Below are 24200 nucleotides of genomic sequence, written 5' to 3' on the forward strand. Positions count from 1 at the left end.
TATGAAGAGAAAAACAAAACAAAACAAAACAAAAAAAGAAAAAATGAGTCTCATTTTTTAACTTTACTTTTTTATGATTAGTGAGTGGTAACATTTTTATATGTTGTAAATTTTATGTCCTTTATGTATGTGTTCACTTAAATAAATTGGTCTGTAAGGGTTCATAATAAAATAAGGATAATCAAACCCTGACCATATAGGTTGCAGATATCCTATATTTTTCAGGGAATTTCTTGATTATTTTTTGAAAGAGATTTGACATAGAGTCAGGTCTGTCTCTTCCCTCTCTATCCCATGAGCCAGCTACAGGTTAGCAGCTGTATTTCTGCACAGGATCTGGAAGCCCAGAAGCTGAGAAATGCTGGTGGGGTTCTGGGGACAAGGCTCTGTTAGCAGAGTCTGGTCATGGACAACTGTCATTCCATAGGATCACAAGGCAATGGGAGCTCTGGGTAAGGTTTGCTTTACCTCTGCCTGCATTGCTTGTTGAGTGTCTTGCTGTGATTCCCCTCGAACCTAGTGATCCAGGATGGAGGCTGCCCTGAATGCCCTGGGATGTGGAGCATATTGTTTCCACATTCCAAGCTGGCCGCTGTGATATTGAGCCTCCTTCTTTGTCCTTGGTGGATGCAGGGCCAGCAGGCTGTCTTTTCTTGGTTTGTCAAATGTTTCCCTGCACCTAAATGTCACTTTGGGCACTGGGACCTTGGATGTTGTCCTCATTCAAAACCCATTCATCTTTAGTCAGCAGTACTTGAGTGGCATGGAATGCAAAGGCAGCTGTTTTCTTGGTGGGGGTCATTATTAGAATGCCTAGAATTCCTGCAGCCGTCTTGATACCAGACAGAGAATGAAGCCCACACCAAAAGCAGAGAGAGAAAAGAACTGGGTTCTTGTTGACATTCTTGAACCACTTATTCAACTGGCCCTGAAGCTCCCTACAGGGAATATTTATGATATAAAATAATACATTCCCATATTGATTATGCTGGTTCCAGTGAGGGTTTCTTTTATTTGCGGCTAGAACCTCCCAGAGGATGGAGTAGTTATAATGCCAAAACCCCATAAAGCCCACAGCTTCTTAGCGTGTCCCAGGAGCAGTATCTGAAAATGCACAGTGGCATTATTCATTTGCAAATCTTCTCTGAGATGAAATTTTGTTCACTTTCTCCTCTTGTGAACCAGTGCTCCCACCTCTGCTAGCTTCTTTTTTTCTATTCTCCTGGCTCCCACTCTTCTAGGAAAGTCCAGAAGACCCTTCCAACAAGTGGATGTCTCCCCCTCAGGTTCCTGTTTGTGAGGAAGGATGAATCACTGCTTGTTAGTTGGTCCCAACTCACTATAGTGGGGCGGGGGGGGGGGGGGTGCGAGGGAGAAGCTCACTACGGGGTGGATGGCTCAGTAGTGGAGGTGACTTATCCCCTCAGGGGATGGCTCGCTAGTGGAGGGGTAACTCATTGGTGGGAGGGATGGCTCACTAGTAGAGGGGGATGGCTCACTAGTTGAGAGGGTCACACACTAGTTAGGAAGTGACTTATTATTGGGAGAGATGGCTCATTGGCTGGGGAGTAGCTCACTAGTGGGAGGGGCAGCTCACTAGTGGAGGGGCAAAGATTTCCAGCTGGAGAAGACTTGAAGAAAACCAGTCACATTGAGTGTATCCGGTTGGCAACATGGATGGTATTGTTCTCCAGGACCCAGTTTCTTTCCTTCTCTATGCCTTGTCATCCTTGGAAATTGGCCTCATCCTCCAGCTGTTTTCAAGATGGCAGCATCAACCTGAGAAATAGCATATTGAGGAATGGGGGACATTTTTCCTATGGCTTTCCCTCAGGGGAGAGGACCTTCCCATCCTGCTTTACTGTACCCCCAGCTGCAGGTTCTGTTCATGTCTTACTGGCCACCAGTGTGTTGCAAGGTCATCATGAGGAAATCACTCCACTAGAATGGAGGGCTGCTTCCTGAGGAGGCCCAGCCTTGGGCTCACAGCTACATGGGAGTGGGGCAGATGTCTGAACACAATGGGCATACTTTTCAGAGGGAGGATGGGAATAATAGATACTGTGACAGTCCAGGGTGCCGTCTATAAATATGATTTGCAGAGTTTCACTATGTTCCAGGACTTGATCTACAATATTTCTAACACCCACCTCAACCCCATGAGGTTGTAGCATTACCTCATTTTACAGAGGCGTAGACTGTGCTCGGAGGTTAAGATCTTTTTTTTTTTTTTTTTTTTTTTTGATAGTGTTAACCAACCCTTTTTCTAAAATGCTGTGGTAATAGAGTTTGTGAGTGGGCAGTTCAGGGTATAATTTCCCAGGTGGTGAGTGGAGATCAGCCAAGTGCAGTGTGATGCTCTCCCACCCTTTAGTCAAGTCAGGAACTCCCGGGGAGCAGGCTCTCCCCTGGATGCTCCTCACCACGAACCGTTGAAAACCACTGTCAGGCAAGACAGGCCTGTTCATAATAATGGGAAGGCTTGCCAGGTACAGGACAAAATTACATCGGAGAACAAGTCAGGCACAAACCTTTCTAGATTGACATGTCTCTCCACCCCCACTCCAGCCCACTCAGGGCCACCCAACAAATGATGCCCTGGGGCCTTGGCATGCAATTAAAAGTGAAGAAATGCTTAATCAAATCATGCCACTTGAAGTGAGTTGGGCTGGAAAGAGAATGCTGTGGAGCGTTGGCCACAGTGGAAATTTACCAGGCCCAAGCCGACACCAAATACTCCCAGGTTGTTTTGAAACAGATACCGTTGTGTTCTGTAAAGTTCTGAGATCCTTTTGCAAATATTTAAAAACCTTTCTATTAACAACGATTGCTTTAGGAGATCACACACAGACATATACACACGCATCTGCACACACACCTCACTCCCCCTGCTCCAAAGGTTTCTACTGTGTGCATGGGGAAAGCAGAAACCCACAGCAGGCACTGCAGGCACCCCGAGCATCTCTTCAAACTGGCTGAAACCCATGAATCCCCTCTATCATCTGTTGAGACAGCTCCATTAAAAAAAAAAAAAAGTTTATTTATATTTTCCCCCCTCAAAAATGTCATGACTAACTTTCCATTCATTATCAAAATATTCTTTTGCCACTAATTTCCCTTCTTGGTTAAAATAAACAAAGAAGCAAACCCTGTTGGCATTGCATCTTAGGATGCACTCTGCTGTAAACAAGAGAAACTTTTCTTAACAGATCTTGAAGAGCCCTCCCGTGAGAATTTCCTCTGTTTATCAGCTTCATGTGGCACAGAGGGCAAGCAACCATCATGAAGTGCAGGGGAGAGGGGAAGCTGTCTCGAACATGCCAGGACTCAGCATCTCCTCCTTCAAGGTGATGCTCTAGTTTCTCAGGTCAGGTGCTTCCTGCCCCCGTGTCCAGCTAAGGGCGCAGAATTGAGGGACCTGGACCTTGGGACTGGCTATTGTATATCCTCGGGCAGTCCTTTCACCTCTCTGCCACTCACTTTTCTTACCCATAAAATGAAGCTGTAGGATCTTATGATCCCCAAGCCCCCTCTAGCACTGAAACTTTAGGATTCTAATCCAGCAATGTCTGCATGAAAAGAAGGGGGGACTCTTGACAAAAACAACAACAGCAAAATCTTAGTTTTTAGGATTCTGGAACATGCAGTGAAGAATCCTATGTGAAATTGAAACATTTCATTTTTGAAAGGCGGAATACAAGAGAAGAAGAGAAGTCAAAAAACTAACTCACCCAAGGCTTCCTTTCCAACAACACAGCTGAAAGCCTGCCCCAATGCCCCAAGGATACCCTGCTATGCACACTTGAACTGTCACCAATGGTGGGAGATTAAAAAAAATCTGCAAATGGAGGAAGAGGAAGGGGGTACAGAACACCCCTTTTTAACTGCCCTGAGCCAGGAGGGCAGTTCTCAACCCTTTAGCTTCACTTCTATTCCATGACCTAATCTGAATGCCTACCTGTGAGGCTTCTAGAGAAATGTTGAGGGGTCTGAGCGTGGGATGACTCTCTTGACCGTAGAGAAGAGCAGAGGTCTAAGGAGGGACTTACCTTAAGGGAAACCAAGACAAACCATTGAGTCTTTCTGTGGTAGATGTGACTGTTGGTAGATGAGACCCTGCTCAGCATCCATTAGGGTCTTCTGGGCTGGTCTCCTGGACTTGTTCTACATGGAAGGGATGTGGGGGAGAAAGAGGGGCCACTGTTAGAAAAAGTAGGGGCTTTTCAAGATTGGCCAAAGGGAGATGTTGTTGTCTCTGCTGAGGAAAGTCCCTCTTGGGGTGTGATGGCAGCAGTGATGTATATGGCCATGCTTATTGGAGACCCCCGATGTATTGTGAGATCCTGTAATGGGATTAGGTCCTGCAGCTACAGCAGTGAATGTGAGATGCCCTGGGGGCATTTAGAAATGCGAAGGGACTTGAGGTGGTGGAGGCTTGGATTTCTGTAGTACTACCAGGTGGGAGCTATCATAGTCATCCCCCTAAATCAGGGTAGTGTAGAGAAATAAAGATGAGACTGATGATGCTCTAACAGCCATGCCTCAGTCATGGCTTCCAGTTCAGGCCAGGAGATGGATGCTTGTGCCAGTTTCAAGGGAAATGAGAACAATGAGGATGATACAGTGCTGTCTTCCATAAATCTAAATTCATTTAATTTAAAAGACTGTTCTCTATTTTGAGATTATGTCTTCTCCAATTTTGGTATTTAAAATGTCCTTTCTTTTTTGAAGTGATGGCACTAGGTGATAGTTTTTTTAGAAATGTCCTTATTTGACAAAATAAAGAATTGGCAAATCCAGCTGATGCCTGTGGCCAATTCTACTGGTTTTTCTCTAAGTATTGGTTTTCCCTTTTTCCATGCCAAAAGAAATGTAAGGGGGCATGCGACCACCCAGAATAAAGCCTACAGTTCCCAGTTTTCTTTGGAGCTAGGTGTGGCCAGCTATTGAAGTTATGGCTAACGGGATGTTTGCAGAAGTGATGCCTGCAATTTCTGGGTAGTGTCCTTAAAGAAGGGACTTGTCTGCTCCCTGCTACTTTACCTCCTCCTGAAGCCTGGAATATAGGCATGGGGTTATCTGGGACTATGCAGATGAATGCATTGAGAGTGGCAGAAGAACCGGACGGAAGGAGCCTAGATGCCCCCAAACCATAGCATTACCATTTCAGCTCAGGATGCTTATGTAATGTGAGAGAAATGGACTTATATTTCATATCTCTGCAGATAAAATGAATCAGCATTTACATGATATTTGCAATAATGAGAATAGATGAAATTATCCAGGAATAGAGAGTAGAGGGAGAAATAAAAGAGCCTAGAATGGAGCCTTAAAGAAGCATAGTAGTTATATACAGGAGGAAGAACCCTTAAGGGGACTGAAAAGGGAAAGCCAGAGAACTACGAAAGGAAAATGGTGGAGAAGAGGCAGTGAAAGAATATATTTCGGGGAGGAAAGAGTTCCAATTCCAGTGATGCTGAGAGGTCAAGGAAGAAGAGGCCCAACATAGCCATTCTGTTTAAAATAGAAGTAATTGGTGGTTTTATCAAGGATTGTTTCATTGAAGTGGTGAGATGAGAGCCAGGGGGAGGGAGTGAGGAGTCAGCAGGGTGAGAGAGAGAAAACGTGCTCAGAAAGTGTGGCCATGAAGGAAAAAGCAAGAGGGTAGGAGCTGAGAAGAGAGGAAGGGACTTCTTTTGTTTCTCTTGTTTTCTTCTCTCCTCTCCTTACCTTACCTCATCTTACCTTTCCTTTCTTTTTTTATTTTTTTCCTTTTAAAAACTGCAGAATCCAGGGCACTTACCTACAGATGGGAAGGACCCAGAACAGAGAAGAGATGGAAGGAACAGGAAAATAATACCTACAAACAGTTCCAGGGTAGATGGGAAGCAGGGGAGGCAGGGAGCATCTGCAGAGGAACTGGCCCTCAGCAGGAGGACAGAGAGTTGGGTGCAAACTCAGCAATGGATGTTAGGCAGTTCATTCTCTTTTTTCAGTGCAGTAGAATCCAAGGTGGTCCATGCATCTGTGGGATTTGCCTCCAGCAGCACTCTGCTGGCTGGGGGTGGGGGGCAGGTGGAGAAGATGGATGCTCATGTTCATCCAGGGTTGGAATTTTGCTAGATGGGTGGGATGTGAGGACAGAGGAATAAGAGAATACATAGTATTTGGAAAAGAGTAATTAAACGAGTAGACCATTGAATCTAAGCAAGATAGAATGGAACCTGAAGAGAGTGGAAACAATGGACAAGGAATATCTGTAGAGGTCATTGATCAAAAGACGCCAGTGGAGTTGAGTAACAGATGTAGTAGGATTATGGAATTGAGGGGAAAGTTAGGATATGAGGCTACAGAGAGCGGGAGCACTTGGGTTTGAGATTCAGAGGTGGAAGAGCCTCGAGTGTCAGTCAAATCCAGAAGAGCATGGGAATGGGAGCTGAGGAGGAGGAAGGAGGAGGTTACTGGAGATGAGAGGACAAGAAGCCAAGAGGCTAGGATTGAGGCTGGGCCAACTGTCAGGATTCTGAAGCAGCAACATGAATGGGGGTGGAGAAAGTTGTGAATCATTTGCTAAATATTGGTTGGATGAAGAAATGTACCAAACAAAGTGCAGAAATGACCTAGACTAAGGCAAGGAAAAGACCTGAATGACCTTAGCCTCAGTTGAGCAAGAATTTGTAAAATCATGAAAGAAATGTTCTGGAAGTGACAATGCAGAGCAAGGAAGATATGAGCCCAACTCCTAGTCCCAAGGTCAAGAGATAAGAATAAACAGTTTCCATTTGGAAAGTAGATAAAGTATCTCTCTCTGGGTCAGCCAGCAGCAGCCAGCTTAGTCACCTTAGCACTTCCTAGGAAGCCTTTAAAATGCAGATTCCAGGGCCCCATCCAGGCTAATTAAATCTGAATGTTTAGGGAAAGTGCCTGGGCCTAGAGCTGCCTTCATAGGCACAAGTCCCACTAGGCCCAGCATTCAGAAGAGCCCCATGCTTAGTTTAATGCAATCTTGAAATTCTTAATAACTTTTGAACAGGAAACCCTGTGATTTCATTTTACACTGGGCCTCCCAAATTTAGGTAATCAGGCCTATTTGGGTAGCAGTATCCTTTAGAAATCTCCTCAAGGGAGGGGCACCTGGTTGGCTCAGTTGATAGAGCCTGTGACTCTTGATATTGGTGCTCTAAGTTCGAACCCCACATTGGATGTAGAGATTACTTAAAAATAGAATCTCCCAACAAATTGAAACCACAATGAGATACCACCTCACACCTGTCACAATGGTTAAAATTAACAACTCAGGAAACAACAGATGTTGGGGAGGATGCAGAGAAAGGAGAACCTTCTTACTCTCTTACACTGTTGGTGGGAATGCAAACTGGCACAGCCACTCCGGAAAACAGAATGCAAATTCCTCAAAAAGTTAAAAATAGAACTACCCTGCAACCCAGCAATTGCACTACTAGGTATTTATCTGCAGAATACAAACATAGTGATTCGAAGGGGCACCTGCACCCCAAAGTTTATAGCAGCAATATCCACAATAGCCAAACTATGGAAAGTGCCCAGATGTCCATCAACAGATGAACGGATAAAGAAGAAGTGGTCTATATATATATATGATGGAATATTACTGAGTCATCAAAAAGAATGAAATCTTGCCATTTGCAACAACGTGGACAGAACTAGAGGGTATTATGCTAAGCAAAATTAGTCAGAGACAGACAAACACCATATAGATTTCACTTATATGTAGAGTTTAAGAAACAAAACAGATGAACATAGGGAAAGGGAAGGGAAAATAAAATAAGAGAAACAGGGAGGGGGGCATCCATAAGCGATGCTGAACTCCAGGAAACAAACTGAGGGTGGCTTGAGGGAAGGTGAGTGGGGAGATGGGGTGACTGGGTGATGGGCATTAAGGAAGGCCCTTGATGCAATGAGCACTGGGTGTTTATGCAACCGATGAATCACTGGATTCTACCTCTGAAACTAATAATACACTATATGTTAACTAACTTGAATTTAAATAATAAAATAAAATAAGATCCCCCTCCCCCAAAGATAGAAAGAAGACCCCTCAAGGGATTCTAATGTGTGGCTACAGTTGAGAATCCCCAAGTTAAGCCAAGAGTTGGAGGGAACACATGAAGAAATGTATAGGGTGCAGAGTATAGGGTATAGGGTGGCAGACTGAGTGGAAGGAAGGTGGCAGAGGGTATGAGGAGGAGGGCGCATGTGTACAGAGATTCCAACACTAGAGTTATGCTTGGTTCCTTGAAGAAGGGTGGGTGCTGGAGCCTACCAACTTTGTCACGGCCTGAAAGAGGCACGCTGGTGGGGTATGGGGCTGGACAACCTTTGCCTTGCTGTCTTCTGGGGAGTGCATGGGCAGCTGGGGAGGGGGGCAGTGGATAGAAGAGCCTATGTAGGGGTAGCGACAGGTGTGAACAAGCTGAGCTGAGGCACTGTATGACTGTCTGGGGTGCTGGGGCCGGGTGGGTGCAGACTGTCCAGGGCTCCTCAAAGCTGCGAGACCCAAGATGTTTGGCTGGAGGTCTAGGTTCCGGAGCCGCCATCACATAGATGGAACATGGAGCAAGGCCAGACTCAAGTTTCGAGCACTCACAGTACTCAGGGAGCCTTACAGAGACGGGGCATGTCCATGAGAATCTTGCTTTCCCCTGGGAGTCTGAGAGGAAGTGAGCAGAGCTATGTAAACCGAGACAGGGCTCTGGGAAGAGGAGGCTCCCCAGAGAAACGAGCCACGAACACAGGCGCCACGGGGTCACTTGTCAATGAGATGTTGGTTGTTTTTCTAAACTACAAGAGATAAGAGGTGGTGAAATCTCTCAGCTTCAGCCCTTTAGTATAAATATTTCCTTCAAAATCAACCCAGACAAGGCTGGGTCTCAAGGAGAAGCCAGGTACATGAGCCCCATTGTCCCATCTCTGGGAGCTCTGTCCGGGGCTGGCCAGGTGCATCTGAGGCTCCTGAGGCCCCTCCAGAAAGGATGCTGACCTAAGGGCAAAGGAGAAGCTGCCAGAGCAAAGCTTTTATCAGTGGTCATGGCAGCAGCAGACACCATTGTCACTCTGCCCAACTCAAACATGGCTGGGGAGCGGGAGGGGTTGGGAAAGGTCGTCTGAGTGGAATATCTACAGATTTGCCAGAGCAAAGCTAAGCACTTGATCCTTTAGGAACGGCTGAGGCATGAGGGCAGCTTCTCACCTGGATACTTTTCTATCCACCTTGGCCTCATGAGAGCCTAGCCCTTCCTGCTCGCTGGCCGTCGGCGTCTTGTGGTCCAGGGGGATCTGTTCCAGGAGCAGCTGTGGTTCCTCTCCAGGGGTAAGGTTGAGTTGACCCCAAGTGTAGTCGGGCTGATGGGTGGCTGTCCAAGCGGTGAAAGTCCACCTGCCTGTTCTCATCCAACAACAGAATCAGGCAGCCACGTAGGGAAGACCCAGAGCATGCTGGAGAAGGAGGTGTAGTTTCCAGGGACACAGGCCACTGTGAATATTCCACTCTCCACGGAAAGGTCCTAAAATTATAGGGGGCCACTGAGAACTGCTCTGAAGTCTGACTCTGTATTTTAACTTGGCCAGGGATAAAATGGTCAGGACAGTCTACCCTACTAGTGGGTTGGTTGGGTGGTTGGCAAGGGTGATACCCTTTGGCTAACCCTCCTTAGTACTGAAATTTCCTTAAACCACTGTTGGAGAGGATGGGCTCTCCCTGCCTCTGCCAGGTAAACCTAGACACAGCACGATGAATAAGGTTCCATCTGCTCTCGACTTCAGGCTGACGCTATCACATACCTAAGCGTGCGGTGTCCAAGAACTTGGGTGTCGTGCTTCTCATGCAGCTGATTCATCCCTGTGTACACGAAGGAGTGTTGTGTGGGGAGTGGGCTCATACCTCCTGAGCATCTCCAGGGACTTCACTTGTGACCCATCCCCTACTTCTCACACATTCTCCTGTTACCCCCAAGTCCCATAACTTTATCCCTTCCTGAAATCTCTCTCCATTTTTTTTTGCCTGACAACCTTGCCCTAACCTCTTTGCTCCAAAGAGCTTCTTGCTTTGCTGGCTCTTTCCCACCTAATTCTGCCTTTGAGTTAGAGGAACGTGGGGGGCTTCAGATTAGGAAGTTGGGGAAAGAAAAGAAGGTTCTGGATTCTGGAAAAGAGTAGACTGTCCCCCACCAGCCACCTCCTGACACACGCACTCAACTGTGGGTGCTGAAACGTCCTGCTCTTCAATGTTAATTTGCTGAGATTTGCTGAGCTCAGGAGGCCCATACTTCTCAAGAATGTGTCTCCTCACTGACCTTGAAATGCATTAAAAGGTCACTTTCTGCTCTCTGAGGATTTTTCCCCTTCACTGCAACAGGTAGGGGGAAGCCATCCTGACAAGTTCTTTTCCAGGTGGAAAGCTTCGTGGCTTTGCAGCGTTGAGAACTGGCTCCCTCCTCTTTTGTGCGTGGGTCAGTATGGCTGTGTGGCGCGCCTGTGCACATGGGGAAGTCCTCTCTGGTTCTGACCATTGTGTGTCCCTTCCTGGCAGGCAGTGTCAGTCCTCCTGCCAAGCACACAGAGTCCTTCCCTGATCTGGGGAACTAGAGCACTTTATCCCTGGGGCATTTCCTGGTTCAGAACACCTCTGATGTCTCCACTGCATCTGTTTCTGCCTCAGGGTCAGATATCGGGGCTCCAGCACCTCTGGTCTGGGTGTGGGTGTTGTCCTATGTCTATCTGCAGCCCTTGTCCTAAGCCAACAGTTTCCAAACTTTGCCCTAAGTCAACAGTTTCCAAACTTTTCTGATTATGTCCCCGTTTAGTAAAAAGTTGGAGGGGAGGTACATATTCTCCATATGTTTACTTATAAGCCACGCACTCTGTAGATTATAAAACACATAAAGTTGAGGTTAAAAGAAGGAACAAGATGACATAAACACGGTTTTAAGTGTTGTTACTTGCGGTGGCTTTGTATTACCATGAGTTATTACCTCAAGGCAGAATATGAATCTAGATTTAGGAGTTCTTGTTAACAAAAAGGGATATAAATGCACAATTAGAATAGTCTTCTTGTTGATTCAGAGTCATTTTTGACCAGCCTCCTGTCAGTTCTGATCAACTCCCCAGGGTTTTTATGGTGCCATGGGTGAGGGGGGTCCACCTGTAGGGGACAAGTCAGCTCTGCTTGACCCTTTGTTCCCTGTCCATGCAGCCTCAACAGTATTTCCAGTCAGGTTTTTTTTTTGGTAGTAATCCTAAAACTATTCATTCACTTTGTGAGAATCGATTCCCTCACAATGAGATGATCCAAGTCACAAATCCACTTCACTGGATGCAGGCAGAGTGTTCCTAGTCTCATTCCGCCCAGGAGCTAGCTCCTCCATCAGGAGGCCTCAGATCCTACATGTGAGGGACTAAAGTCAGAGACCTATGCCCACCTTGATATTAAATATTAGAACATTAGCTTGCTAGAGTTGCTGTCACAAAGCACCGCGGATTGAGTGGCTTGAACAATAGAAGTTTACTGTGTCACAATTTTAGAGGCTGCAAGTTTGAGATGAAGGTGTCAGTAGGGTTGGTTCTTCCTGAAGGATGTGAAGGAGCATCTGTTCCTAGCCTCTCTCCTGGCTTCTGGCGGTTGCCAACAGTCTTTTGGTGTTCCTTGGCTTGTAGGCACATAACCCTGATGTGTCTTCATCTTCACATGGCAGTGGGTGTGTGTCCAAATTTCTCCTTTCTGTAAGGAGAATTAAGACCAACCTTAACAACTTCATCTTAACCTGATGAGCTCTGTAAAGACCCTGTCTTCAAATAAGATCATGTTCTGAGATGCTCGGGGTTAGGGCTCTAACCTATCTTTTCTGGGAGCAACATCATTCAATCCATAATGATTAGTAAAACTCCTTATTTTCTTGCTTTTAGGTAAAAATAAATAGAAGTAGAAGTTCTAATGGCTTCTTGGATGTTATCCCAGTGGATTATGCTCTGGTGCACCCCTGAGGTGTGTGTACTTTTCTTTGGAGACCACTGCCTCATGAGTTTGGTACCTCCTCCTCTTTTCTTCATGATCATTCACCCCCAGTTCTCACTGGGGGCAAAGAGAGTGTGAGTGTGTAGAAGACAGGCCTTGAAGAGAGCCATTTGGAATTATACAGATTAGTTTAATGATGGACTTCTGGCATCAGGATGGCCAAGTGAGCCACCAGCAAGCCTCGTCTCCCTTCTTCCAAACCTCAGAAATAATAATAAAGACAGTTTTAATGCAGGCATAACTTCATTCAAAAGCAAAAAGACAGAAAGCAGTTTAGTGGTTCTTCAAAATGTTAAACCATGTGACTCAGCTATTCCACAACTAGGTATATGCCCCAAAGAGTTGAAAATGTTTTCAAACAAAAACGTGCATGTGAATATTTATAACAGCACTATTCGCAATAGCTAAAAGGTGGAAATGACCCAAATGTCCATCAGCTGGCGAATGGATAAACAGAATGGGTCGATCCATACAGTGGAATATTACTCCACCATAACAAAGATTGAAGTACTGGTACCTCTCATATCACAGAGAAACTTTGAAAAACATGTTGAGTGAAACAAGCCAGACAGAAAACGTTGCATATTGTATGATTCCATTTAAATGAAATGTCTGGAATACTTCTATGGGGGTAGAAAGCAGATTAGTGGTTGCCAGGGGCTGGGGGCAGGTGTTGTTGGGAAGAATGGGGGGTAGTTGCTTAATGGAAGGGGTTTCTTTTATGGCCATGAATGTGTTTCACAACCAGATAGAAGTGATGGTTGCAAAATATTGTGAATCACTGAATGGTGTACTTTAGAGGGGTTGGTTTTGTGTTATATGAACTTACCTCAATTAAAAAAAATTAAAATCAAGAAGGGGACGTCTTGGGGGAATCCTTAACCATAAAGGGCTTGAAAGGCACTGTGGGGACCCTCTGGTTACAGGTGAACAACAGCCCCAGGAGGAAGCACTGAGTGATACCTTCCAGTGTAGTGACAACCCTGCAATTCATTGGCCAGGACAGCCTCTACCAAACTGTCCATGGGAAAAGCCTAGCAACAACATGGAATTTTTTTTTTTTCAAATCAAATGACTTAGTATTGTCTGCTGTTCAGAGATCTAGAACAATGTCAATGTATTAGTAACCATGACTTATACGACCCCTTCATGTCTTCTCTATCTCACTCCCAAACCTTAAAATCTTGTATTGTTAAGTTCCTCCTGTTTTCTTTGGAATGCAGTTCATTGACTTGGAATGACTATAATCTCCGGTGGAGAATAACATGCTTACTGGGTAAATAGCTCCTTCTCAAAAGAGCTGCAAAAAGCAGATTATGTGCAAATTCAGAGAATGCTTTTTGGTGCCAAGCTCTGGTTGGATTTGAAAGGTCCTGTCAAGTTTCAGATTCACAGCTTGACATTTACATGGTTATTTGTGCCACTTATTAACTGTGGTGTGTTAGTAGCAATCTAATTATGACTGCCATCTTCATTTGTCTTGTGAATGACAAGAGGAGATTGCTTTGAGACAAGAGTTCACCCTGGGATGTTCTTCTTGAACACATCTGGGAAAGGCTGGGGGTCAAAAGGGCTGATGGCTTTGGCATGAGTTCCTTTTTGGTCTGTTACGTTCTTGAAGCTTTTGCCCCAAGAACCCTGGTTGCTGGGCATTTCTGCTGTTCTGGGTCCAGGAAGAGGCAGAAAGATATGCTCTTGGGACCTGAGAAGCTGCTCCAAGTGCAATGTCTTGAATAGCCTTTGTTTCTAGGAGATTCTGAAGCACACAGATGGAAGCTCTGCCTTTCTTTAAGGTGGTTCAGAAAGCCAGCCTAAGTAGGGAATTGTGAGGAGCCAATATCCTGCTTTTTGAGAAATTTGTTCTAAGTTTTTACATTCTGACATTAAAAAAAGATCTTGAGCTGTGATTCCCAGCTTTGTGCCTGCAGTGCAAAGGGAATCTGCTCTGTTCTAAAGGGGCCTGGCCTCTCCAAGCTTCCGGTTATAACGGTTGCCTTCCCTCCACCTTCCCCACTCTGTGGGGCTGTAGGCTGAAATGGTTCCTGAAAGGTGGGGGGACGACTCAGTGGTGGGATGAGAGAGAGAGCACAGGCCAGCAGAAGAGAAGATCTATGGGATCTTGGCTCAGAATGAACTTCCTCCAGCTCCAGGTGAGCTTCTCAAAAACAGATTGAATCCTGACACTTTGCAAGAGAATCAAAAGAATAAGGAAAGCATATCAGAAAGTAAATAAGGGACCTTGGACCATATGAGTTTCTAGACCTGACACCAAAAGCATGATCATAAAAGGAAAAATTGATAAATGTTGCCTCCTTAAAGTTAAAGCACTTGTCTCATTGGGTCATAAGACCCTCTATAAAAGATGCATCCATCCTGTTACTGCTGGCTGGGAATGGCTTTGTCTCACACCCATGTGATTTCACTGCGTCCCTCACAGCCCTTGGAAGCCTTTGGGGAAGACTGTAGGGAAGGGAAAATTGGAATTGACTCACATTTTGCCACCTTCTTGGAAAGAGACCTATCCTCCTAGTATCCATTTTTGTAAAATCAAATTAAGTTGCTGATTGATACTTCCCCTTCCCTAAACCATCTTCATTGTTTGCTGTCCTTAAGTTCGGATGCCATTTGCCACACCCCTGATGTGGTGTGGCACTGGGTGAGAGTTTGGAGCAATGACCACCTACCTATCTAGAGTCTCTGAGACTTCAGATATGTGCAGCCATTTGCATTTCTGCCAGGCAAGGAGTTTCTAAAAAGAAAAAAAAAAAAAAAAATAGGCAAGACAAAAGTCAACTGAATGCCCACACAAATACATCAAACTGGGTTTTGACAAAGGAGCAAAAGCAGTTCAATGGAGGAAGGATGGCTTCAAAAAATGGTGCTGGAGCACTTGCTGTCCACAAGCAAAAATACCAAAACCAAGACCAAAACCTCCAACCTCTACCTAAACCTTACACATCAGGACTCATTATTGTTACTCTTACTCATTATCACATCTCATACATGTTTACACAAAAAAATCACTCATAATGGACATGGGCTTAAATTTACAATGTAAAAAACAAAGCAAAATAAAAAACCTTCTAGGAAAGAAAAAGGAGATCATAGGGACCTAGGGCTAGACAAAGAGCTTTTTGGACTTGATGTCAGAAGCATAATCTGTAAAAGGAAAAATTAATAAAATCCTCAAAATTAAAACCTTTTCCCTGTAAGGAGAATGGAAAGACAAGGTATGCCTGTAAGAAAATACTTGCAAAATGTATATCCGACAAAGGACTTATATCTAGAATATATAAAGAACTCTCAAAACTCAATAATAATAATAAAAAAAAAACCCCTAAACAACCCCATTAGAAAATGGGCAAGGACATGAACAGACGTTTCACTAGAGAAGATATGCAGAAAGCAAATAAGCAGAGGAAAAAATGTTTAACATCGTTAGCCATTGGGAAAATGGAAATTAAAATTAAAACCATAATGAGATATCACTATCACCTTTTAGAATGGCTAAAATAAAAACCAGTGATAACACCAGTTGCTGGCAAAGATGGGGAGAAACTGGATCTTTCACACATTGCTGATGGGAATATAAATGGCATAGCCACTCTGCAAAAGTCTGGCAGTTTCTTACAAAACTAAACATGCACTCACCATATGACCCAGCAATCACACTCTTGGACATTATCCCGGAGAAATGAAAACTTATGTTCACACACACACACACACACACACACAAAACCCTCTACGAAAACCTTCATAGCAGCTCTATTTGTAATAGCTTCAAGCTGGAAGCAACCCAAAAGTCCTTCAATGGGTGAATGGTTAAATAAACTGGTACATCCATATCTCTGTCAATTTCCTGCTTGTGATAATATATTATAGTTATGCAAGATGATGTTATCATTGAGAGAAACAGGGTGAAGGGATCTTCTTGAATGATTTCTTACAACTGCATGTAAATCTACAATGATCTTAAGTCAGTTTTTTTTTTTTTAAATGTTATATTGAGAAGTCAAGTGGATCAGATCCTAAGAACTAGAGAGCCGTGGCACCAGGACTGGACTCTCCGAAGCTCTCATGAGGCAGACCGCAGAAGATCCGGGAGCTAAGGAGGAGGAGCCTTTGCTTGAAAAGTGCAATTAATAATAGCATTGCCTCTTAGGATCCACCAGTTATTCTCCTTAGTATTTACTTAAATGAGTAAAAGAGCTTAAGTCCATACAAAAACCTACACACGGATGTTTATAACAGCTTTGTTCATGATTGCTAACACTTGGAAGCCAGCACGGTGTCTTTCAGTGGGTGAATGGATAAATAAACTGTGGTATATCCATACAATGAAATATTAAACATTGCAAAGAAAAGAGCTATCAAGCCGTAAAAAGACATAGGGGAATTTTAAAGTGCATATTATTAGATAAAAGCCTCGTTCTGAAAAGGCTAGATACTGTATGGTTTCAACTGTGTGACATTCTGGAAAAGGAGAGACTGTGAGACTGGAAAAAGATGAGTGATTGCCAGGGATTAGGGAGAAGGGAGAGGAGGATAAAGAAGCAAAGTGCAGAGGATTTTTAGGACAGTGAAACTACTCCCTGTGGTACTCTAATGGTAGATACATGTCATTATACATTTGTCCAAACCCACAGAATGCACACCACCAAAAGTGAACTTTAGTGTAAACTATGGACTCTGGGTGCTAATCACATGTCCATGTAGGTTCATTGATTGTAATAAGCATAAAACGTCTAAAAAATAAAGCCTATTAAAGATAATAACAGCACTGCCTTTATTAACATCTTCACACAATTCAAGGTGCTTTTAGGAACATTTTCTCCTTTTAAGGACCATCCTCAAGACCGTGCTGTGGGGTGAGTGGAAGGCAGAGGATGTAAAGTGAGAGTAAATGCTGTGCAGAGCACACCAGCAAGGGGCCAGGCAGTGGGCAGGAGGTGCTGATGGGGCCGGGGACACACCTGGCCTCCTAAAGGCAGGGATGGGTGAGGAGAAGACTCCCTGGGGCTCACTGGTAGGGTGAGCGGTGGATGGGGTCCTTGAAGCTCCAGTACAGGCAAACCAGATGGAGGCAAGGAAGAGAGGTGTGTGTGGTTCAAGAGAGGGAGGACCAGGGTGGAGAAGTGATAGGGGTCTACTAGGATTCTCTTTCTGTCACTGAATGCCGTGCTAGCATGTCAGTGGGACTGTGCAGTTTACCCAGATTAGGAAGGGGAAAGGGAAAAGCAGAAAAGGGAATTAGGAGTGGGGTCAGTCCAAATTCAAAATGGAAAGGGTAGGAGTCGGAAATCTCCGATGGATCCATTAATTAACCCAAAACTTCTGTGTACTCTGGAGACTTCATATATTGCCAGCGAATGGGAGAGAACATGGTGGGAGGGATTTTTTTCTTGGCGTCATGACTTCTAGGGTTGTATGCCTGCTGATTTCCCTTATGCATGCCTTCTTAAATGATCTCTTTCCAAGCACTTGTTTGGGGCACACGGTTGGGTACACAGGCCTGCCAGCTCTTCGTCCTGGCAGAGAAAGCTGTCTCCCTCTTGTGGTCCCTTGGGGAAACCACTCCTGGCATCTGGGACCTTTGGAGCTGGAAGGGCCCGGCTGGTACTTCCAAGCAAGAGGCACAGGCAAGTGGACACTGAAGTCCCAGCTTGGCCCTTGGCTATTTTAACCCAAAGTAGACTCAGAGGAGGCCTGAAAATCAGGGGAAGTGGAGACGAAAATGAAGCAATGGCAGAGGGGCAGAAGATTCTAGAGCCTCATGGGCTGAGCAGGTGCTGCTGCTTGGTAACAGGGGGAGCAATGTTTGGAAAGAGGAATGCTTTTGTCCTCCAAGTCCTCTTTTTGTGGGTAACCCCAGCGCTCCCCCAACCCAAGATGACTACAAGCATCCTCCTGTACAGTGGGGCAGCAGATGCCCACGCTTTTGTGATCATAATGGTCTTCCTTTATGGGGACAGTCACAAAGATTTGAAAAGGCAATGACACCCCAAAGACCTGTGGTTGTATCGCCCCTTCTAATCTTGGATCTCAGTGATGTCTGTTGAACTGAGGTCTCCTGAGCAGACCTGTTGACTTGGGGTCACGTGGCATGGGTGGCCAAGGGCCCAGCCCTCCTGCCTCTGGGGGCAACCCACTGCCAGCCTCCTCCTTATCAATCACTGCAAAGCAAATCGGAGGTTAAAGAAGGAAAGAAGGTGCTGATGCTTGGTGAGGAGAGAGGGAGATTTTGGTGAGTAGCAGCCCCATTTGAAACTCCAACGGGTCAGATCAGATGCCTTGGGAAGTAAGTCCCCTCACCTCCAGGGCTGAAGTACTGCCCCTCTTGGTGGCCTCCTGCGTTTGGGGGGGCCTTTGATTTCCACGGGGTAATGGCCCAGGGCCTGTCTTTCTTACCCACTGACAGTGGTCTCCCTTCCTGGGCTCTCTCCAGCAAAACACAGCAGTGCAAGGCTGGCCCGGCTCTGCGGCTCACTGTGATGCGCTCAAACCCACGAGGGCCATGAACCAGAGGCTCTCGCCTGTCTTCATACCTGCTGCCTCTAAGCCCGAACTAGGATGTTTTCAAAATCTCCATTTTGTTTTTGAAATTTCTTACTTTCCTTAGTTTTTCACCTTTTATTTGGAGACTTTTCAAGTGTGCAGAAATCTGTGAGAAGAGCACAGTGCACGTCTGTCTGCCCTTGACCTGCATTTACCAGGAGTGGCATTGGCGCGTGTGCTTTTAGCGCTCCTTGTGTAGACCTATTATGTCATTACCATTAGTTGCTGAACCATTTGAGAATAAGTTGCAGACACCATGATCCCTCATCTCTGAATACTAGTAATGACTAGTAATAACAATAACTCATTGTTAAATCACAATATGTTTATGAAGTTCAGAAAATTGAACTCTGATACAATACTGAATGTAATATATAGCCTATATTCACGTTCCACCAATGTCCCCCAAAATGCCCTTTATACCAATGTTCTGATCCCAAATAAAAAAACTTTTATCGGGACGCCTGGATGGCTCAGTGGTTGAGCATCTGCCTTCGGAGCAGGGCGTGATCTCGGAGCCTGGGATCGAGTCCCACATCGGGCTCCCTGCGAGGAGCCTGCTTCTCTCTGTGCCTCTCTCTCTCTCTCTCTCTCTCTCTGTGTGTGTCTCTCATGAATAAATAAATAAAATCTTAAAAAAAAAAACTTTTATCCTTAGTGTCAACAGGTGTTGAAAAGGTGGATCTGGCTACACACACACACACACACACACACACACACACACACATTACACACACCACACAAACACATACACACCACATCACACACGCTGCATACCACACTACACACACACTACACCAGGCAAACATATTACACATACACTATACACACTGCACACATCACACATACACACACCACATCGCACATACCACACATTTCACCACACACACGCACCACACTGCACACATCTCACACCCACGCCCCACACCCACACCCCATACCACACACATCACACATACACACCACACAGACCACACTACATACCACACATACACATCACACACACACATCACACACACCACACAGATTTAAGCTTCACTGCCAAGTATGCTCCCTATAAGAGGATCTTAACGTATTTTTTTTGTATTTATTTACTTTTTATTGACAAACTGCCTCCCTCCCATGCTGGGGTCTTCTAACCAGGCTCATTCCTCCAGCTGCTGGGAAAGGGGCTCAAGGGGCCATCCTGTCTCGCTGGCATGCTGGATGTGGGGTGGGGAGGCGGGGAGGATGGGCTTGAGCAGACCACGAGGCACACCCATCTTCCTGCAGGAAAGCCTTGCTCTCTGATTATCAGTGGGCAGCAGGGAGCTTTTGCTTTGGACCCACCACCATCCTCCTAGGGAAGAGGCAAACAGAGCTAAAGAGGACCGCAGGGGTCAGCTGCTGCTCAGCCTCCCTCTTCCGGTGGAGAAGACAACGGAAGTTCAGAGAAGTGAAGCAGCCTGGCCAAGCTCCCTTAGGCACCACGGGGAATGGGGATCAAGCTGATATTTTTTCAGGCCATCCAGCTGTTTTACAGACACCCAGATCTGGGGAGCAGGGAACCTAAGGACAAGAGGGAGAGCATATTCCCTGGAGAGAAGGAGAAGCAGAGGCCGTGAACAAGCTTCTCGAAAGATGAAGAGGCAAAGCTCCAGATGTGGTGTAGCTCCCCTGACGTGAAGCAGCTGGAGAGCTGGGGTCAGGCTCATCAGCCCTGAGGAGGTGAGTCCATGGGGAGGTGTTTCCCACTGCTTCATGGTCTCAGTGGGCACCCTGGCAGGCGAGGGCCTGGAGGCTGTTCATGCCCCCTTGTCTGTCCCAACTTCTAAGTGATCTCGGTTTGGATGTTCTACTCTGCTTGGCTTTCTGTCTAGGACTGGAGTCTGCTGGGAGGAATTTGCCATAATCTGCTATTCTTGCTTTCAAAGTCACCAAGGGACGCAGACAGGAGACATATGCTCAGTGTGAACGAGACATCACAGCTAAAATCATCATTTTTCTAGTTGCAACCAATTGGATTTTACAGGACTAAGTAATTAGACAAAAAGTCATAAGCGGACAAAATAAGAGCTTTCTGCCAAGAACCCCTCTGCTTCAGGGTTTGAGGTTGGAATCAGCGGCCTGATTTATGGGGATCCTGTTCCCTGGGAATGCAGAACCCTGTGCCAGAGTTGTAGGGCTTCATTCCTCCTGAAGACAGCCTGGAGCAGAGACTGTCCAGGCCGCATCTGTTTTGCAGATTAGGAAAGACACACAGAAAGCACACTATTGTGCTTCTGCCACTCTCATGGCTCATGATGGCCTGAGTAAAGTGTTGATGGCCAAGCATTAACATGCAGTGCACACAACTTGGCCTTCCTTGGAGAATCTTCTTCTTTTTCAAAAAATACTTGAATACCATATTTAGAAGTCCATGACTACTAAGAGGGAAGTTTGGGCAAGAGGATCCCTCTTAGGGATCCGATCCTCTTTCCAGGATAGATCTTCTGTTTTTATTTTCAACAACAACAAAAAATAGCATGAATAAACTATACACATATCTTGGGAGTTTACTGTGTGCCAGACACTGTTCTGAGTACTTTACCTATTGTTTTCGTTAGTCCTTAGTATGGCCCAATGAGATAGGTCCCATTTTAGAGATGAAGAAACCGAGTCTCAGAGAGAGTGAGAAACTTGGACAAGGTTTCACATAATTAGGTGGCACAATCAAGATTCCAGCCCAAATAGTCTGGCTCCAGAGCATACCCTTAACCACTGTTCTTTATTTTTCCTTAACACATTCATCATTTTAAGTCAGTGTGTGTTTGCTATAGACTGACTGAATGTGTCCCCCACCAAATTCACATGTTGAAACCTAATGCCCAATGTGACGGTGTTAGGAAGTGGGGCTTTGGGATCTGATTAGGTCATGAGAGAGGAGCCCCCATGAATGGGGTTAGTGCCCTTATAATAGAGACCCTTGAGTGTCCCCTTGCCTCTTTAACCACATGAGGATTTGGCATGAAGATGGTTGTCTATGAAGCAAGAAGCAGGCTCTCACCAGACACCAAATCCATTGGCACTTTGATCTTGGACTTCCCAGCCTCCAGAACTTTGAAAAATGAATTGTTGTTTCAAAGTCATCCAGCCTGTGTTACCTTTGTTATAGCAGCCTGAATGGGCTAAGACCGTGTTAGAGATGGGCCTGGGCTGGGCTTTTCTAGATGAGTCTTCTTGTGTGTAGATCTGATGTAACCTTTCCAACTTGCTAGGACATTGTAGAGCATTCTGGGGATAGGACTGATATTCAGTGCCCTGAGCCAGGTAGGTAGCATGGCTTCTGGTGGGGGCATCAGCACTGCCTTATGGAGGAAATGTGAGAAAGAAGGAGAGTGGAAGGTAGCCTCCCAGATGTCCCTCATGATCCCTGTCGTCTGGTAATCCCTTCTCCTTCAGTGCATGCTGGACCTATCAACTGACTTCTAACAAATAGAATATGGCAGAAATGATGGGATGCCACTGTGGAGATTATCTTCCATCTTGGCTGCTCCCATTCTCTTGGATCACTCATCTTTGGAGAATCTAGCTGCCGTGTCGTGTGGTAGCTCTGTGCCATATGGAAAGGGTGAGGTCTTTCAACAACCAAATAAGTGAGCCTCAAAATGGATGTCCTCCTCCCCACCCCCCTCCAATCAAGCGTTTGGATGAAACCATAGCCCTGGTTGACAGCTTGACTGAAACCTCATGAGGGTTCTTGAGCCAGAGGCACTCAGCTAAACCACATCTGGATTCCTGACCAACAGAAATTGTAAAATGATAAACATTTGTTGTTTTCAGCTACTAAGTTTTAGGATAATTTGTTACACAGCAATAGATAATTAATACAAGGAACATCTGGCACTCATCTCCCTCAGGTGTCCCTGAAGAGCTCTGATGGAAAAAGGCTTGGGCAATCTGTGGGTTTTCATCAGCCCCCATTGGTGTGTCCTGGATGTGCCCTGAACGTGTAGGTGTTACCTGATGTCTAAGGGCTGGCAGGAAGGAAAGCTGTGTTTGGACTAACCAGTGGGGTATGGACATCTTGCCTGCACATGCTGGGCATGGAGGAGGAGACAGACGACTCAGGCTCATAGGAGCCACAGCCACCCCAATAAGTTTTAGTGCATACTCTTCCTACCCTTTTACCCTGATTCTTTCACCAAAAGTGGAATCTGTCAGAAAGCTTTATAATATACACAGCACTTCTATGTACATTCTTTCTTGGGTTTTTCTAGTTATCCTAGGAAGCAGATAAATAAGGAAACTGAGCCCCCCAAACTTGTATAACTCTATATGGTTTACAAGTTCGCTCATATTCATGTTCTCACCCAAGACATCATGTTCATGCTTGGGCTCAGAAGGGTTGAAAACCCTGCTGGTGGGCACCCGGGTGGCTCAGCGGTCAAATGCCTGCCTTTGGCTTGGGTCATGGTCCCGGGGTCCTGGGATTGAAGTCCTGCCTCAGGCTCCCCATAGGGGGCCTGCTTCTCCCTCTGCCTATGTCTCTGCCTCTCTCTCTGTGTCTCTCATGAATAAATGAGTAAAATCTTTAAAAAAAAAAACAAAAAAAAAACTTTACTTGAGCCAGGACCTGAACACAGATAAGAGACACAGAGCCTAAAGATAGCTCCCTCCTGCCCCCTGCTTGGTTTCTAAGCCCCAGTATACCTCTGAGCCTCTTCCTGCCCATTGAGGACCACAGAAGAGGTTCTTAGGAGGGGTTGAGTGGAGAGGGGGAACTAAAGAATTAGGCATCCCTTCAGAGAGAATTCTTTTTTTTTTTAAATTGGAGTTCAATTTGCCAACATATAGCATAACACCCGGTGCTCATCCCGTCAAGTGCCCCCCTCAGTGCCTGTCACCCAGTCACCCCAACCCCCTGCTCACCTCCCCTTCCACTACCCCTTGTTCATTTCCCAGAGTTAGGGTCTCTCATGTTCTGTCTCCCTCACTGATATTTTCATTCATTTTCTCTCCTTTCCCTTTATTCCCTTTCACTATTTTTTATATTCCCCAAATGAATGAGACCATATAATGTTTGTCCTTCTCCAATTGACTTATTTCACTCAGCATAATACCCTCCAGTTCCATCCACGTCGAAGCAAATGGTGGGTATTTGTCGTCTCTATTCAGAGAGAATTCTTTTTTAAAAAAAATTTTTTATTGGTGTTCAATTCGCCAACATATAGCATAACACCCAGTGCTCATCCCGCCAAGTACCCCCCTTAGTGCCCGTCACCCAGTCATCCCAAGTCCCCACCCACCTCCCCTCCCACTACCCCTTGTTCATTTCCCAGAGTTAGATGTCTCTCATATTTTGTCACCCTCACTGATATTTTCACTCATTTTTCAGAGAGAATTCTTAAAAATGCTGAAACACCATAGAAAAATATGCAAAGGAAAAAAAGCCCTCCCCCAACCAACCAAGGAAAAAACCTCTCAAAAACACAATTAATTTTTAGCTATAATTTAGGGACAATAACATTATACTTGACTTTGAAGGTTTTTATGAAGGTTAATTAATTAATTGATGAATCAGTTCATTAAATATATGACAGAATGTCTTCCATGTGCTAAGCATTATTCTGGATAC

The 24200-nt window shown here is 45.4% G+C and overlaps 1 long non-coding RNA gene across 1 annotated transcript; it reads right to left on the reverse strand.

The window, feature by feature from the left end:
* Positions 1-1649: 1649 nt before the first annotated feature.
* LOC119867054 lies at positions 1650-9520 on the reverse strand. Its single transcript, XR_005382319.1, has 3 exons — positions 9230-9520; positions 4050-4164; positions 1650-1779 (listed from the first exon to the last, which is right to left on the reverse strand). It is a non-coding gene; the product is annotated as an uncharacterized LOC119867054 (long non-coding RNA).
* Between the last annotated feature and the right edge of the window lie 14680 nt (positions 9521-24200).

The sequence above is a fragment of the Canis lupus genome, chromosome 31 (genome assembly GCF_011100685.1).
Source record: "Canis lupus familiaris isolate Mischka breed German Shepherd chromosome 31, alternate assembly UU_Cfam_GSD_1.0, whole genome shotgun sequence".
Lineage (NCBI taxonomy): Eukaryota > Metazoa > Chordata > Mammalia > Carnivora > Canidae > Canis > Canis lupus.